This window comes from Panthera onca, chromosome A3 (genome assembly GCF_046562875.1).
Source record: "Panthera onca isolate mPanOnc1 chromosome A3, mPanOnc1 haplotype 2, whole genome shotgun sequence".
NCBI lineage: Eukaryota > Metazoa > Chordata > Mammalia > Carnivora > Felidae > Panthera > Panthera onca.
In genome coordinates this window covers 82,283,754-82,298,441 of record NC_138341.1, presented here as the reverse complement: position 1 = coordinate 82,298,441, position 14,688 = coordinate 82,283,754, and the positions used below count along the sequence as shown (strand labels likewise).

Here is a 14,688-nt window from a genome sequence, read left to right as displayed (position 1 = left end):
CCTTTGGCTCTACAGCTCTTAGGCCTTAAAACTATGCCACCTGCTTTCCTGGGCCTACAGCTTGTCAACGGCAGATGGTAGGACTTCTCAGCCTCCATAACCATGTGAGCCAATACTTTATAATCTCTCTCGCTCTCGCTCTCTCAGGATCCCAATTACATGCCCAATTTTATATATAAAACCAATAGGAGATTGATATACGTATCTCCTGCTGGCCCTGTTTCTCTAAAGAACCCTGACTAATACAGTGTGGGAAAGGTGGAAAAAAACTATTAACCCTCGTTTAGCTACTTGTTGGTGAGAGTGAGGGAAAGAGGTGTCCGAGAAAAGGAAAGAGAGGAAAGACTTCACTAGATACCCCTTTTAAATTGTGTGTTATCTATTCAAAAGTACACAAACTATATGTTATTTGTTGGAAAAAAAATCTAATTCCAAAATCTTACTGAAAAGTTCAACAGAAAATTGTATAAAATACTACTTTAAATTATATTCTTATCCCCATCTTATAACTGGAACAACTAAACGAAGAGAAGATAGGTCAGTTGCCAGGAGAAAACAAAGCTGGGCCTCCTCTCCCAAGCTAGTACTTGCCTTACTTCATTCTAGCTTCCTTGGAGACATTTCTTGGACATTCCTGGTGCAGAACTAGGGGCCCAACGGATAGAACGTTTAGGGAAAGTGTCCCCATGTATTAAACACTCAACGTGTCTAGGCCGAGATGATAAATTGGATGATCCTGCTAGGGAATGTCAGCCTGAAAATCAACTCCAGGTACCATTTCACAATGGCCCACATAGAATCAGAGAGAACAGGGCAGAGCACCCCACTTCCCCACAATCCCCAAGTGAGGGGATGAACTGGCTGAGTTTCCAAGCCCGACACCTTCAAATGTAGCATGGGACTCATGGCACTTTTGGACAAGGAATCCACCACATCAGCACTCAACTGTCCAGACCACTGTAGCATGGAGGCTAGGAAGTTCAATGGACTTGGTATAGATTGATGGGGATCTCCCATCACTAGCTCATCTCATCACCTTTGGGCCACTTGCCGAACTTCTCAGAGTCTGAGTTGGTTTGGTCCCTGAGCATGTATAATGATGCCAATTTTGCAATGTTATGAAAAAGATGAGATATAATGATGTAAGAATGCAGATCAGTGTGTGTTCCTTAGTGGGAACTCAGTAAACGGTGGCTATGTAGCCAACTGGACAGCACAAACATCATCGGTGGGTCAGCAGTCCCAAATCTATGTGCCATTCATCGTCTCTAGGGTTCAGTCAATCCTACCCTCACCAACCTGTGGGTTCTAAGTAAGACTGCATCATGAATCCCAGCTGTGCACTGACTTTGAGCAAATCACTTCTCTGTCCTTCAGCTTCTTAATCTGCAGAATAAGATCATAACAGTGACTACCTTATACACAAAGCACTTAGAACTAGATCTCACGTATAGTTAAGTGCTTTATGAAGTATTAGCCCTCATTATTATTTATTTGGCACCGAGTTCAGAGCGTTGCTAAGCATCAGTTTGGTTCTGATGTTGATAGCCTAGCACCGAGCTGAGGATCAGAGTGAAACTCTGTACCCCCTGTAAAGCTTCTTATACTCACACTAAGCCCATTTGTGAGACTTACTCTTACAAATCTATGATCTCCGTTTTCCTGGTTCTACCCTTGGGTTGTATTCATTTGCTTAATACCCATTAAGAGCTTTAAAGGTTTACTCAATAACAATGGAAACCAACCCAAATGAAATTAAACCATTTCCAAACTCTTCTGTGATTCCTTTCCTGGCAGAGTTGGGTAAAAATGTTCCTGGCTACCTTCTGTTAACTCGTTCAAGAAACATTTGTGGAGCCTGATACCGCGAGGTATCAGACCCCCAGACCAGGTGCTAGAGAGAGAAACGCACATAAAACAAGGCCCGCCTTTGAGAAGGGGGAACTGAGCAAAGCAAGTGGACAATGACAATGCAATATAAGAAGGATGGTGCATTGTCCTACATTCAAGTGAGATAAGTAAGCAACAAAATAGAAACCATCTTCGATCTAAAGTATGTCCATATGCTGCTAGAACATACCAAATGCTAGGACTGAATCCAAGAACCAAGAAATATGTTGCAACACACAGACACACACACACACACACACACACACACACACGTGTGCACACTCTCAACACACACACTTTCCAAGTCTAGAATTAGAACGCATTGCCAAAATTTCAGCATGCTGCTCTCCAAAAACAACATACTTTATAAGGCAAGAATATAAATAAACAAAACAACCATCATAATAGTACCATTTTGTATTTCTTCCTTTTTTTCTATTCAAAAAACTTTCCTCTGTCTCATCTCTCCATGTTCCCAATACAATCATATGGTGGGATGAAAAGTCAGTCCTTACTTTTGAACTTTATAGACAAAACGGAGGGGCTGCTGGGTGACTCAATCGGTTGAGCGTCTGATTTCAGCTTAGGCCATGAACTCGCGTTTCACGTGTTCAAGCCCCCGCATTGGGGTCTGTGCTGACAGCTCAGAGCCCAGAGTCTGCTTTGGATTCTGTGTCTCCTTCTCTCTCTGTCCCTCCCCTGCTTGCACTCTGTCTCTTTCTCCCTCTCAAAAATAAATAAAGATTTAAAAAAATTTTTTTAATTTATAGACAAAAAGGAAGTAAAATCATAAAGACTGAGTTTTGCCCTGGGTTGTTCAAATGGTGGCAATTCAGAGCAAAAGCTTCTGATTCCCCACATCTCAGTCTACCTTCTGAGTGACATCAAATGAGGTCAAAGTCCCCAGAAATTAGGTTGGCATAAGTTACTGTAAGAAATGATTGCTTTGATAACCAAAAAGACAAGAAGAGACTGAACCCAAAGGGGCAGAATAGGAAGCCAAAAGGACTTACAAAGGGTTTTCTTAAAGCAAATCAAGACCACAAAATAGCCTTTGCCAGTTATTAGATTAGCAAGCGCATTTAAAAAAAAAAAAAAGGCAAACCCCAGTGTTAGTGAAAGTGTGGGGGAAATGGTATCTGTACAGAACTGGAGGGCATATACATGAATAGCACCTTCCTAGATTAATTTCGTAGCAGGGACCAAGAGCTTCAAAAATGCTCATGCCCTTTGACCCCATGGTGTTCCCTCTGGGGAAGACAGTCCAAGGAAACAATCAGGAAGAGATAGAAAGGTTAGTGAGTACATCAGTCTTGTAAGGTTAATAATAAAAAAGAAAACAATCAAATATCTACCAACATGATTTCTAAATTCTGTATATAATGTGATCAAACAACTTTTGTAGAAAGAAATTCATTAGCATGGCGAGATGATCACAATATATTCCCAAAAGGGAAAATCAGGTAATAAACCAGCAGGCACAGTACAAGGATGTTTTTCTTTTAAATGCAAATGCAATCGGGGAAAAAACATACGCACCAAAATGTTAACAGCATTATTCACACAGTGACAGGTTTTTATCTTTTATCTTTTTTCTTGATCTATGTCCTTTATTCTGTATCTGACAGTGAGCATGGGCGATGCGTGTCGATTTGCCAATTTTGCAAGGGCACATTTTAGAAGTGAATCTCAGCCATTCCTCAACCATGCCTGGCAAGGTTTTCTCCTAAGTAAGCAAACAGGCATGTGCCCAGAAGGGGTTGAGGGATAGAAGACTAACCCCTGCATGTGGCCTTGAGAAAGGCCCTAAGTATCTCTTGAAGTTCATCACCAGGATCAGGAAGGTTTAAATCACCTCAAGAAGCACTCCCTGCTCTTTCTAGGAAGCATTATCTCCTTCCTGTCCCCAGCAGATTCACACGTTTCCAGCAAGCACAGATCCTTCCTTGGCCTCCAGCACATTTGGTGGTCTCCAGCCACCCGTGAGTGGGTCGCCTGATTCACAAACCAGCTGGTCATCAGCTGCACCTTCTGAAAACATCCTTCCTCACCACAGTACCTACTAGCAGTTTGCTTAAGAGCAAAGAGTCGTGAATTGAATTGAATTGAATTGAATTGAATTGAACAGTAAACCTCATTTTGCTCTCCTCCTGGTGTTCTCATTTCTCTTTAATCTTCCAGATTCTATCCCATTTTCTTATTCTTTCCCACAATAATGCTACTGCTAGTATTATGGAAGTCAAGGACGTCCAATGAAGAAATACCGGGGGATGTTTCTAATCTCTGAGAGTGTAAGGTCTTCCTTACAGCTGTGGGTGTAACATTCGTAAGGCCTCTGAAAAAAATGGTTGCGCTTTTAAGATTACATTTTGAGCCCTTACTGGAGGAAGCTCCTGCAAGTGTTGCTAATACAATACATTATAACATTAAATGCAACCGATGGATGTCTGTTAATAGTAATGCAAGGCCTTCAGTCAAACATTGGCCCAGGTTGTGCCCCTCTAAAACTGACAAAACTTAATGGAAAGTGATGAAATAAGTCTTAATTCTAACATCAACAACAATGTTTTTTAAAGCTTCTCATTTATAATACCCGTCCCTTAAACCTCACAATTTACCCAAATTCATGCAACTATTTACGGTTTATAAGTAGCATATATTTCCCATATCACTCATCGTTAATCTTCCAGACAGTAAAACATACCTTATCATAGGTGACCTCTTCATATGACTCACAGACACATCTCTAGGTCAAATATGGCTACAACAGAGCCATATAACTCCAAGAAATCCTTAAAAATCCTGTTTTCAACAAACAGCATAACATTATCAGTTTTATCAAATTCCATTTGTTCCTCCTAAATACTTTCTCAATGTGTAAGTAAGCAAAAAGAAAAAGAGGAAAAAATACGGGAACAAAAACCAGAAGTGCAATTAATCATCTTACCATGTCCTTTCTTCATCGTAGGGACATTTGGGGATGGCTGGCCTCACAGGAGGTGGTGACTCCAAGGGTAAGCCCACAGAGCTTCTTCCCCCAAATAAGTCAGCTGAGTCGCAGTTGGTTATTAAAAACAAAAGTGCATTTTGATGTCAGCCCTGAATAGACTTGCTATTTCCTCTTTTCTCTCTCCGAAGAGCTTTGGATCTGGTTCGTGCAGCACCAGAGGGTACCTCACATCTTGTCGGCCGACCCAGTGGTACTGAGGCTAAAAGAAAGGAGAAATACTCTGAGTGATGTGTGTGTCAGAGCCTACAGGGGCTTTAATCCTCGGCAGTGACACATTTGGGGAGCTACGAACAGGAAACTCAGAGCTGGGCAGACTGCCAGAATCATTCCGAAAACGTGCCAAACCCTTACGAAATACCCACACACTTTATTTCACATTCACCTCGAACACTTCACAAGCCTGTGTCTCTGTCCTCATGTGACTTTGCGTTAGACCTAGACAAGCCTTGCCCGCATGTCCAGCCTACCACAGGTCCCGTCATCCCCCGAGTCAAGACGGGGACTGGGGTGTCCTACCCTCTCCCTTGGTTGCTGTCCTCCCAATCCTTCTTAGAACAATATCCACAAACGTGAGCCTGAAGGACCTTTCATTCAGTTCTCTTTATCTTTCAGCCCCAGCGTCTCTTTGTGCCTCTGCCACATGCCCTGGGAACACCGCCAGCCTCTCTCCTCAGCGTCCTAGAGGTGGGAGGCCCACTGATCACCCTCCAGCACAGGGTGTCTGGATGCTGGGACAGTGGCAGGCAGGGAGGGTGAGGGGAGATGAGGGCTGTGTGTAGCCAGAATCTCTGCCTTCCTCCAGAAGCGGTCGCGTCTATCCAGGAGAGATGGTGCTGTCTGTCCGGTTACCTCTTTCCTCCCTCTCTCCTTTGACCCCTTCTACACCCGGCATTCATGTTCTCAACATGACATAGGGTCCAGCTTTTCACAGTGCTGCTCACGTATCTGCAGCAAAGGGGCACCTGGGTGGCTCAGCTGGTTGAGTGTCTGACTCTCGGTTTTGGCTCCAGTCATGATCTCACAGTTTCATGAGTTCCAGCCCTGTGTTGGGCTCTGTGCTGCCAGCACCGGGCCTGCTTGGGAGTCTCTCTCTCCCTCTCTCTCTGCCCCTCCCCCCTCAAGATACATAAACAAGGAAACAAATAAATAAATAAACTTGAAAAGTAAAGTCTGCGGCATAGCCAAACCTCTCCTTCTGGCCATCAGCTGGCCTCAACACATCTTTCTGCCTCATTCCCACTGCCCTCACAAGAACGCCTCGTGCCCATCTGGATGGCCACCCACTGACTCGAGAAGACACTGTTCAAAGCCTGGCTTGCCCATGCTGGGCAGCCACCACCCTACCACCATCTCTTATCTTTGCGAATGTGATGACACCCACATGCACGTTTCCAACCCTCCCCATTGCCCCACCCCCAGACTTCTGATCTTTACCACCATTCACTCAAGCATCCCCCCCCCCCCCGCCACTGCATCCTGGGGTGATTCTTCTTGCTCTGAACCTGTGTCTTGCCTGCATGACTAACAACAGACAGCAAGAGTAGCCACTTATTAGGTTTCAGGCACTTTTCTAGGAAATTTAACATTTTTAGACCCGTGTTACAGATGAGGAGACTGAGGTGTAGAAAAAGCAAATCCCTTCCCCAAGATCCCTTCCCCAGGCAGGGTGGAGCCCAGATTGAGGCCATCTGGTGTTGTTCTTCAAGTCTTACCTGGAATCAGTGCTATTTGGGGGTGGGGGTGGGGGGAACATATGTACTCAGGGACAATGCAATTTCCTCACACTATTGGTATCCTTTCCAGAGGGTATCCCAGAATGCCTTCCCATTCTAGGTAATTACCAAATAACCACAATTAATTGGTATATTAATGAAATTTAAATGAGATACCAAATGTTTTGCTTTAACCATGGGCAGGAATTTCAACAACATTAAGAATAGGCAGAATGGTCTTGAGGTTTAAGGCTCCTGCAATAATTTCACTGACATTTCTAACCTATCTATAATGTGAGTGTTCAGGTCTAGGCCACCTGGTAAATCAACAGACTGCTTAAGACATAATCCCACTGAAACAGCTGAGAAGTCCCTGAAAGGTCTGAATGAACTTTCTACCCTTTCTCCAACGAGGAGTAGCCATGAGCCTTGAGGGGCTAACTCCATCCCTAACTCTAGGGTTGGCCCCACTGGTCTGAGCCAACCAGGGTCATTCTACTATTCCTTCCAAAGAGATTGCAGGATGGGTATAACAGGGCAAAGCCAAGTGCCACACAGCATCCTCCTGGCCATAGCAAGCACTTAGGGTTGGTCCAGTCAGAGCAAGTCTTAGGGCTTCTACCTGACAATGGTAGGTAGCACCCACTTAGGGCTGCTATGTGAAACTTTCTTAAGACAAAGAGAGAAACAAGCTTGAGAATGAAGCCCACACACAAGGGAGGGGTTTCCAGAGAACTACAGAGAAAGTGCTAGAAACTCATCCAACCCATATTATCTCTGGAATGTTCACTGATGAGAGACATCTACTTTTTGGCATTGCCAGGTCAGTTGAATCGGGTTTTCAAACTATACTGACTAATACAGACTCCCAGAGCAGAGATGAGTGGTGGCTGGGGAACCAGAAGGAGGGGCATCTCAGGGGAAAGAGTCTGACCCCAGTTCCTCTGCACAAGCAGCTTGCCATCTTTCTTTCTCCAGTTCCTCCCTGTTCCTCATCTCCTCCCCTCCTCCCCTCCCCTCCTCTCCTTCCTTCTCCTTGGCCTCCTTCTTCCCCCTCTTTCGTTTCCTCTGTTTCTTCCTTCTCCTCCCACTCTTTCCTCCCGTAAAGAAAAGGAAAACATCATCAGAGAGATTCCGAGTGGTAAGAAGAGGCCGATAAGGAGAGAGGAGACAGTCAGCAGTGGCTTGCAGCTTCAGATGAACACCAACTCATAAGCTCTCAGACTTGGCTCTTACGCTCTTTGAAACATACCAGCAGCTTCCAGGGTTGCTAGCCAGGAGCGATTGATGCTGGAGGATGAACAATATTTCATTCCAGAGATGCTTCTGTCCTTCTACTGGGTGCAAGACCCTCTTCTAAGCATTTTGGAAGGAGAAAAAAAAAAAAAAGGCCTGGAAGACCCAGCCTTGGCCTCAAGAAGCTTACCCTACAGTAGATAGGCAAGCTGCAGATGCAAAAATGGGCTTAGCCCACCATTAGTATTTGCCTCCCAAAAGAGGAGTTTGTGACCTCAATTTTTCCCTCCTTGTTTAGCTTATCATCTTATCTAAGCCTTTAGTGGAGGAAAGAGATTTCATTTCAAGGATTTTTCTGGTCCTCTTTTCCATTCCAGAGAATTTTCTCTCCCTTCCCCTTTCCTGCTTCTCAACAAGGAGAAAAAAATGTCAGGAATCTAGAGTGTTTAGTTAACATGTGTGAACACACACACACATACACACACTTCTGCGTGGGATTTCTCAGTTGCTTAGTCCCTCCACAGAGTTCAGGGGAAACAAATAGTCATAGCTGGCAACAAAAATGCAATACCAGAAGTTAATGGAAAATCTCCAAACTCTAGGGTTCTTTATAAATGCTGGAGCACAGAACCTACTGAGTCAAGCCCAGAGCTTTTACTATTCAAACTATAGAAAACATCATTATGACACAGTTTTATCAGTAACATGGTCTTTGTAGAACCCCAGAACATTCTGTATTTACGCATAAGTGGTCAGAAACAACTCATGTATTTTCCCAGAATATTTTTATGGAAAAGTTTACACATTCAGAATTGACTTGCATTTAACAATATCTTTAATGTGTTTGTGATTCATGTGTTTCCTACATATCACAACTGATGAGAAAGGAGAATATGAAGAAGCACATACAATATATGTGTCCATGACCACGTGTGTGTGTGCCAGTGTGTGTGCCTGCGTGCAAGCATGGACATACCTAGAATCAAACCTTGGCTGCCCGCCCTATGCTATGAGTCCTTAAGAAAGAGTAAACCTCTGTTTTACTAGGTCCAGCAATTTTGCAATTAAACAAACACTGACCGGAAACCCCAGGAGACCTGAGTATGGCTTTGGGGAAATCACTTCACCGCTCTGGACCTCAGTTTCTACATATGAAAAAAAAATGCAGGATAGTCTAAATCCTTGTTATATAAAGCGTGGCCATAGGCCGAGAGCATCACCAGAGAGCATGTCAGAAATACAGAATCTCAGGTCCTACCCCAGAACTACTGAATCAGAATCTATATTTGAATAAAATTGCCCAGGTGACTTGTGTGCACATTTAGTTTTGAGGAGCACTGGTCTACATGATCTCTGAAGTACCTTCTAGCGACACATTCTGTTAGTTTAACCTTTGTTCCTTTAAACTGGAAAATTAACACACTATGCCAAATGGCCTCCTTGTAACCTTTGTGGTTAAGCCCTGGGAGAATCTGGCTCGATATTTGCCTACTGATTTCACTCCTGTCCCAGGCAATGACAAATAAACAAATCGGATTGTCTCCATGACCCTTCCAGACCACTAAGCCACACGGGGTCTTCCAGCTTCCCTACCAAACCTCTTAATACTTCATACCTCCAGAGAGCTCTTTCATCCATCACAGAGTTGGAGGGATTTTGCAAGTAAAGATTAGTGAGCAGGAAAGATTTTAGACAATTATTACAGAGCTAGCCTTTTAGCACTTAATGAAACCATGATCACTAAGAGAAAACATGAATTGACTAAGGACAAGCCAAGTCTGGTGAAGCTCATTCAATGTTTGATGGCATTATAGATGGGAAGATTACACAGAATACTTCAGACTCAATGAATCAAGAGTCATGAAAGCATTTACAAACTTCTTTCTTGTGAGCAAAATGAACAATACAATTAGTAGACCTGGAAATCTTCATAAACGCCCATACTCCATGACGAATGCGTCAATCTGAAGGGTGGTCTCCACCCGAAAACCTCAGGTGCCATACCTGCTCCCTACCAGGAAACTGACAGCCAGGATGGGGATATACATGGTCATGGGTGACCCTCCAGTTGTGATGAGTCAAGAGTGGAGGAGTGTGGTGGGGAGGAGTACTGAAAGGAATACATTTCCCCCCACAAGAGCAAATTCAAGGTTAGAATGCAAAACTTGAATCTGAAACCAAAAAAATTATCAAGTGAGCATTGCCAAAAAGATCCAGAGAGTGTAGAGATGGATCCTGGTAATATTTCCAGAGGCCATGAATGAGGGAGAGGAGAGGGCCACAAAGCCAGGTTAGAGGCTAGAGATGGAGCTGGTAGGCCCGGGGCAAGTTCCTGAAGCCTAAGGGCAAGGCTGGTATGCTTACACAATGGGGGGCCCCCGAGTTTAAATGGACTGCAAATTCACTGAGTAAGCAAATCAGGATCCCAAAAACCCCATTAGGAGGGAGCCATAGACCCCAACGAATAAAACAAAATTTAACAGAGACAAATGTGAAACCCTATTCTTTCTTCCCAAACCTAATTTTGTAAGTATAGGATAGGGCAAAGAGAAAGCAGAAGCATTGGTGGAAAACAAAACCAAACAAATGTAGGGGTTCTTGATTGACCAAGACATCCTCGATGAATCCTAAGCGTGATCAGAGACTGCATGCTTAGCTTCCCTGGTAGAAAAATGACTTCTAGTAAAAGGGAGGGTGGTCATTCTCATCAATCTCCAGAACAGTGTTTCCTAAACATTTTCCCATCATGGCACTCAGAGGAAATGATAACAAGGGCTTTCCTGGCCAGAGAAGATGAGCCAGGCTCTCCTGTTGACCCATAAACCAAGGGGATTGATATCTGCACACCTGGAAGCCACCAGGTATCCTACTCCATAGATGGAGCTAGGACAATGGAATAGAAAGTTCTAGAGGCCGATTGAAGAGAGACCTTTGTAACAATAGAGCTTCCAGCAATGAAATGGGCCAAATCCAAAGGTGATATGTTTGACAGATCCCTGAACTATTCAAACAAAGGCCACTTGGGATGGACATGAACATCTAACAGGAATCCCTTCCACCATCTCTTACTGGCCCTCTGATTTTTCATGAAGTTTGTGGGGTTTTTTTTTGTTGTTGTTCATTTGTTTTGTTTTGTTTTACCCTCATGGCGAATCACTGTGCTAGGCAGGCGCATTTTCTTATCATTCAGGAAACCAGAGCTAGTATGAGAAAATCCACAAATAGAATTTAGATCTACCAACTTCAACTCCTTTCCTCGTTTTCTCTATCTCAGTGACTAGCTGTACATTTCTGTAAACTTTGGATGTGGTTTTCAGTTCTTCCAGTGAATAAGGAATTCAGTGTCTTTAATAAGGTAAGATGATATATTGTTTGTACCCATTATATTTCAAGTTCTAAGTGAGTCCCAGCCCAATAAATGTGTCCGATTGACTGTGCCATTAAACTTTAGATGAAACTATTTTGTCTTCAGTTGTTCTTTGACAAAAGTTAATACTATTACTAAATCTGTGGGAAGGTTCAAAGGTTTTGAGTAGTACAGACTTTTTAAATGGTTTTCTTATTTAAAAAAATATAACCACAATAGAGAAGATAGGGAAAATAAAGTTTAAAAAGTCCTTCATGATCTTGCCATCTATTTCCTAATTATTGTCAGCATTTGGAATACTTCCATCTATTCCTTTTTTTCTATGCCCATATATGTTTGTAATCTCTCTCCTTTTTTTTTTTTTAAGTAACCTCCACACCCAACGTAGGCTTGAACTCACGACCTTGAGAACAAGAGTCACATGTTCTACTGACTGAACCAGCCAGGCACCCCTCTTTGTAATCTCTTTTGATTTAACATTTCATTACAAGCAGTTTTTTGTGCTATGACATGGCTTTCATAATTATCATTTTTAATACTAAATTATCACATAATGCATATCACCTCCTATTCTGACACATTTCCCCTTATTTGAAGTCTTTGTTCCCTTTATGGCTTTTGTTTTACATTTAGAAATTAAACAGATTTTTTTTACACACTACATTTTAAAAGTCTGGATGGATGGACATCTTCATGTCATTCACATGTCATTTGAAAAGGACAGGATTGTCCATGATACAGAGTTCTTTTCCTCTTCATATGTTTTCTGTATGTTGTAGATATCTTACCAAGCAAGGAACCTCACCAAGATTTCTAATAGAAACCTTAAAAATCTATAAGATATGACATCAAAGGCTCAGTCATTACAAATTGAACACATGTGCTCCTGCCCCTTCTGTAGCTGATGCTCAAAAGGATCACAAACACGATCACATTCAGTACAAGGAAATCAACAGATCATGTGTCAGCTTGATTTGCTTAACATCAAGAGCCATTATGAAGTACCTTGGGAGGGGTGTGTGTGTGTGTGGCTGGAAAATATCGCTTTCCATGTTTATTATTCCTATCTCTTCATAGATGAAGATTTTATGAGGAAAGACACATTAATTATGTGGTTTCAGTCATAGAAATCACAAAAACAGAAGTATCCAAATGTACCTATTGGTTAACAAAATACTGTGAAACTATACTCAGTTCTTGACTCAATTTCAAACCCTGTTCTTTGTAATAAGCAGTTCTCCTTAAAAACTCAGTTCAATTTCATTACTTCATCTCCAATTCCCTCAAGGTGGAGGAATCCTAATTAATCATGTTCCCTAAAGTTATTGTAAGTAATTCTTCCTTTAGAGGGGTTATTTCTACTTCCTCTCAAACTTCCTCTCTAAGAAATCTGAGTGCTTTTTGTCTAAAGGGATAATTCTTAACAAGATATTCTCATGATAACCGCTGTGAATGTATGGGGTAAAATGATGCCTAAGAGAGAGGTTCAGCCAAATTCAGATGCCATGATTCATTTACTTCTCAGGCCTGTCCTTAGGACTTGAGCTCATTGTTCTGTGGCCAGTCTCTACAGAACAGCTCAGCTCTACCTGTTACCAGCTCTGTAACCCTGAGCAAGTTTCGTAACCTCTCTGTGCCTTGGTTTTTCATCTATAAAATGGCAACAACATTTATATGTACTTCATTGTGTTATGGAGAATTTTAAGGGAGATCATATATATAAAGCACTTAGAATGGTGCCCAGCATATACATTTTTTTTCTTTTTAAAAAAGTAGCGTACCACATAAATACAATTAAAACAAAATTTTCCTTTGGGGGCACTTGACTCAATGAACAGTCTCCTTCTCTAAGCACTTCTTCTGTACTCTGATCCTCTTCTTCCTCCTAACTTCTAGCTACCAAGACTCCCCAAGGATCACAGCTGCCAAATGAGTCTCTTCACCTACATCCTTGCCTCAACCCTTACCTTCTGGGAGGAGAGCTTAAAATAGTACCTCGAGCCCAGGCTGCTGTTCTAGTTCAGGACGAATACCAGTCTCTGGGCACTTCCCCTTGTGGTCGCTCAACACTCAACCGTTGCAAACTATGTCGAGTGCTGCGCCAGCCTGAGAATACAGCTCGGAAAGGACTGCTCTCAGGAACCCTGCCAGTAGGATGTGAGCCCAAAGTTGTATCCTGCGGGTGTGAGAGATGTTTGGACGGCATTAGCAGGAGGTTGGCGGGATCCACATAAGATCAGCTTGGCTCACCAAGCCCCTCCTGCCAGTTCCCCCACAACTTGACCCCACACCCAGACTTGCCCTTCCAACTCTCTTCCCTAGACACGACTACCAACTCCCCTTTAGCTAACCTTGTCCCATTCCCCCATCCATCCAGTTACTAGAATCCCTTTACTTTCATTTTTTCTTTACATTTGGTTCTTTAAATAGCCAGTAAGCTTGATTTTATCTTAAAAACCTTTCTTCTAGAAGGGTGGGGAAAATATTAGACTATTTGTTCAGTCATCATTAACATTTTATGACACAAGGTTGAAATGGTACACGTATATAAAATTATATATAATATATAATATAAATTGCATATACATGTATATATGTGCATATATATATAATTATTTATGTAGTTATTGGTTTATATGAAAAATCAATGACTAGGGATTTCCATCGGATGGACTCAAGAAACCCTCTGATAATAAACTGAGGATAAACATTTAAACCACACAGGATAAAGAGTGAGAGTAAAAACACTTCACACATAAAAGTAGAACTTAGAGGGGCTCCTGGGTGGCTCAGTCGGTTAAGAGTCCAACTTCAACTCAAGTCATGATCTCAGGACTCAGTGGGTTCCAGCCCATGTCCCGGTCTGTGCTGACAGCTCAGAGCCTGGAACCTGCTTCAAATTCTGCCTCCCTCTCTCTGCCCTTCCCCCACTCATGCTCTGTCTCTCTGTCTCAAAACTAAAATAAAAACATTTTTAAAAAATTAAAAAGTAGAACTTAGAAACCGTTAAAAGCTCTCAGAAGGAGGTTCCTGGGTGGCTCAGTTGGTTAAGTGTCCCACCTTGGCTGAGGTCATGATCTCACCATTCCTGAGTTCAAGCTTCCATCGGGCACCCTGCTGTCAGCACAGAGCCTATTTCAGACCCTCTGTCCCCCTCTCTCTATCCCTCCCCCTCCCCCTTCAAAAATAAACATTACAAAAAAAAAGCTTTCAGAAATACAAACTATAAAAAAAAAAATAAATCACCAGAGGCAAATAGCATAGAAAAATGGTTATCTCAGCCTTATCTCCAGTTGAGGACTGATAAAGAAGTCTCCCATGATAATATGTGGCTCCTGGCACCCCTTTCAATGGGTTTGGAACTTGATTTTACACAAGTCTGTATGTTCAGAAAAGCCATAAGCCAACTTAAAGTACACCTAAGGCCCCTGGCCAAGGGAATGTAAATACTCCCTGGAGGAATGTACTCTCAA

The 14,688-nt window shown here is 42.6% G+C and overlaps 1 protein-coding gene across 9 annotated transcripts in view; it reads right to left on the bottom strand.

Moving 5' to 3' along the window:
* IL1R1 (interleukin 1 receptor type 1) overlaps positions 1-14,688 on the bottom strand; it is a 128,348-nt gene that overhangs the window by 73,393 nt on the left and 40,267 nt on the right. For 3 of the 9 annotated variants that reach the window (XM_081795304.1, XM_081795305.1, XM_060609522.3), the window contains exons 1-2: positions 4,838-5,175; positions 4,595-4,692 (exon numbers count right to left, since the gene is read on the bottom strand). The gene's annotated coding sequence lies outside the window, so the exon portion shown is untranslated. Of the gene's footprint in view, positions 1-4,594; positions 4,693-4,837; positions 5,186-14,688 lie in introns of those variants that run through there. The other 6 variants (XM_081795299.1, XM_060609479.3, XM_081795300.1 and 3 more) reach the window with 5 other exon arrangements.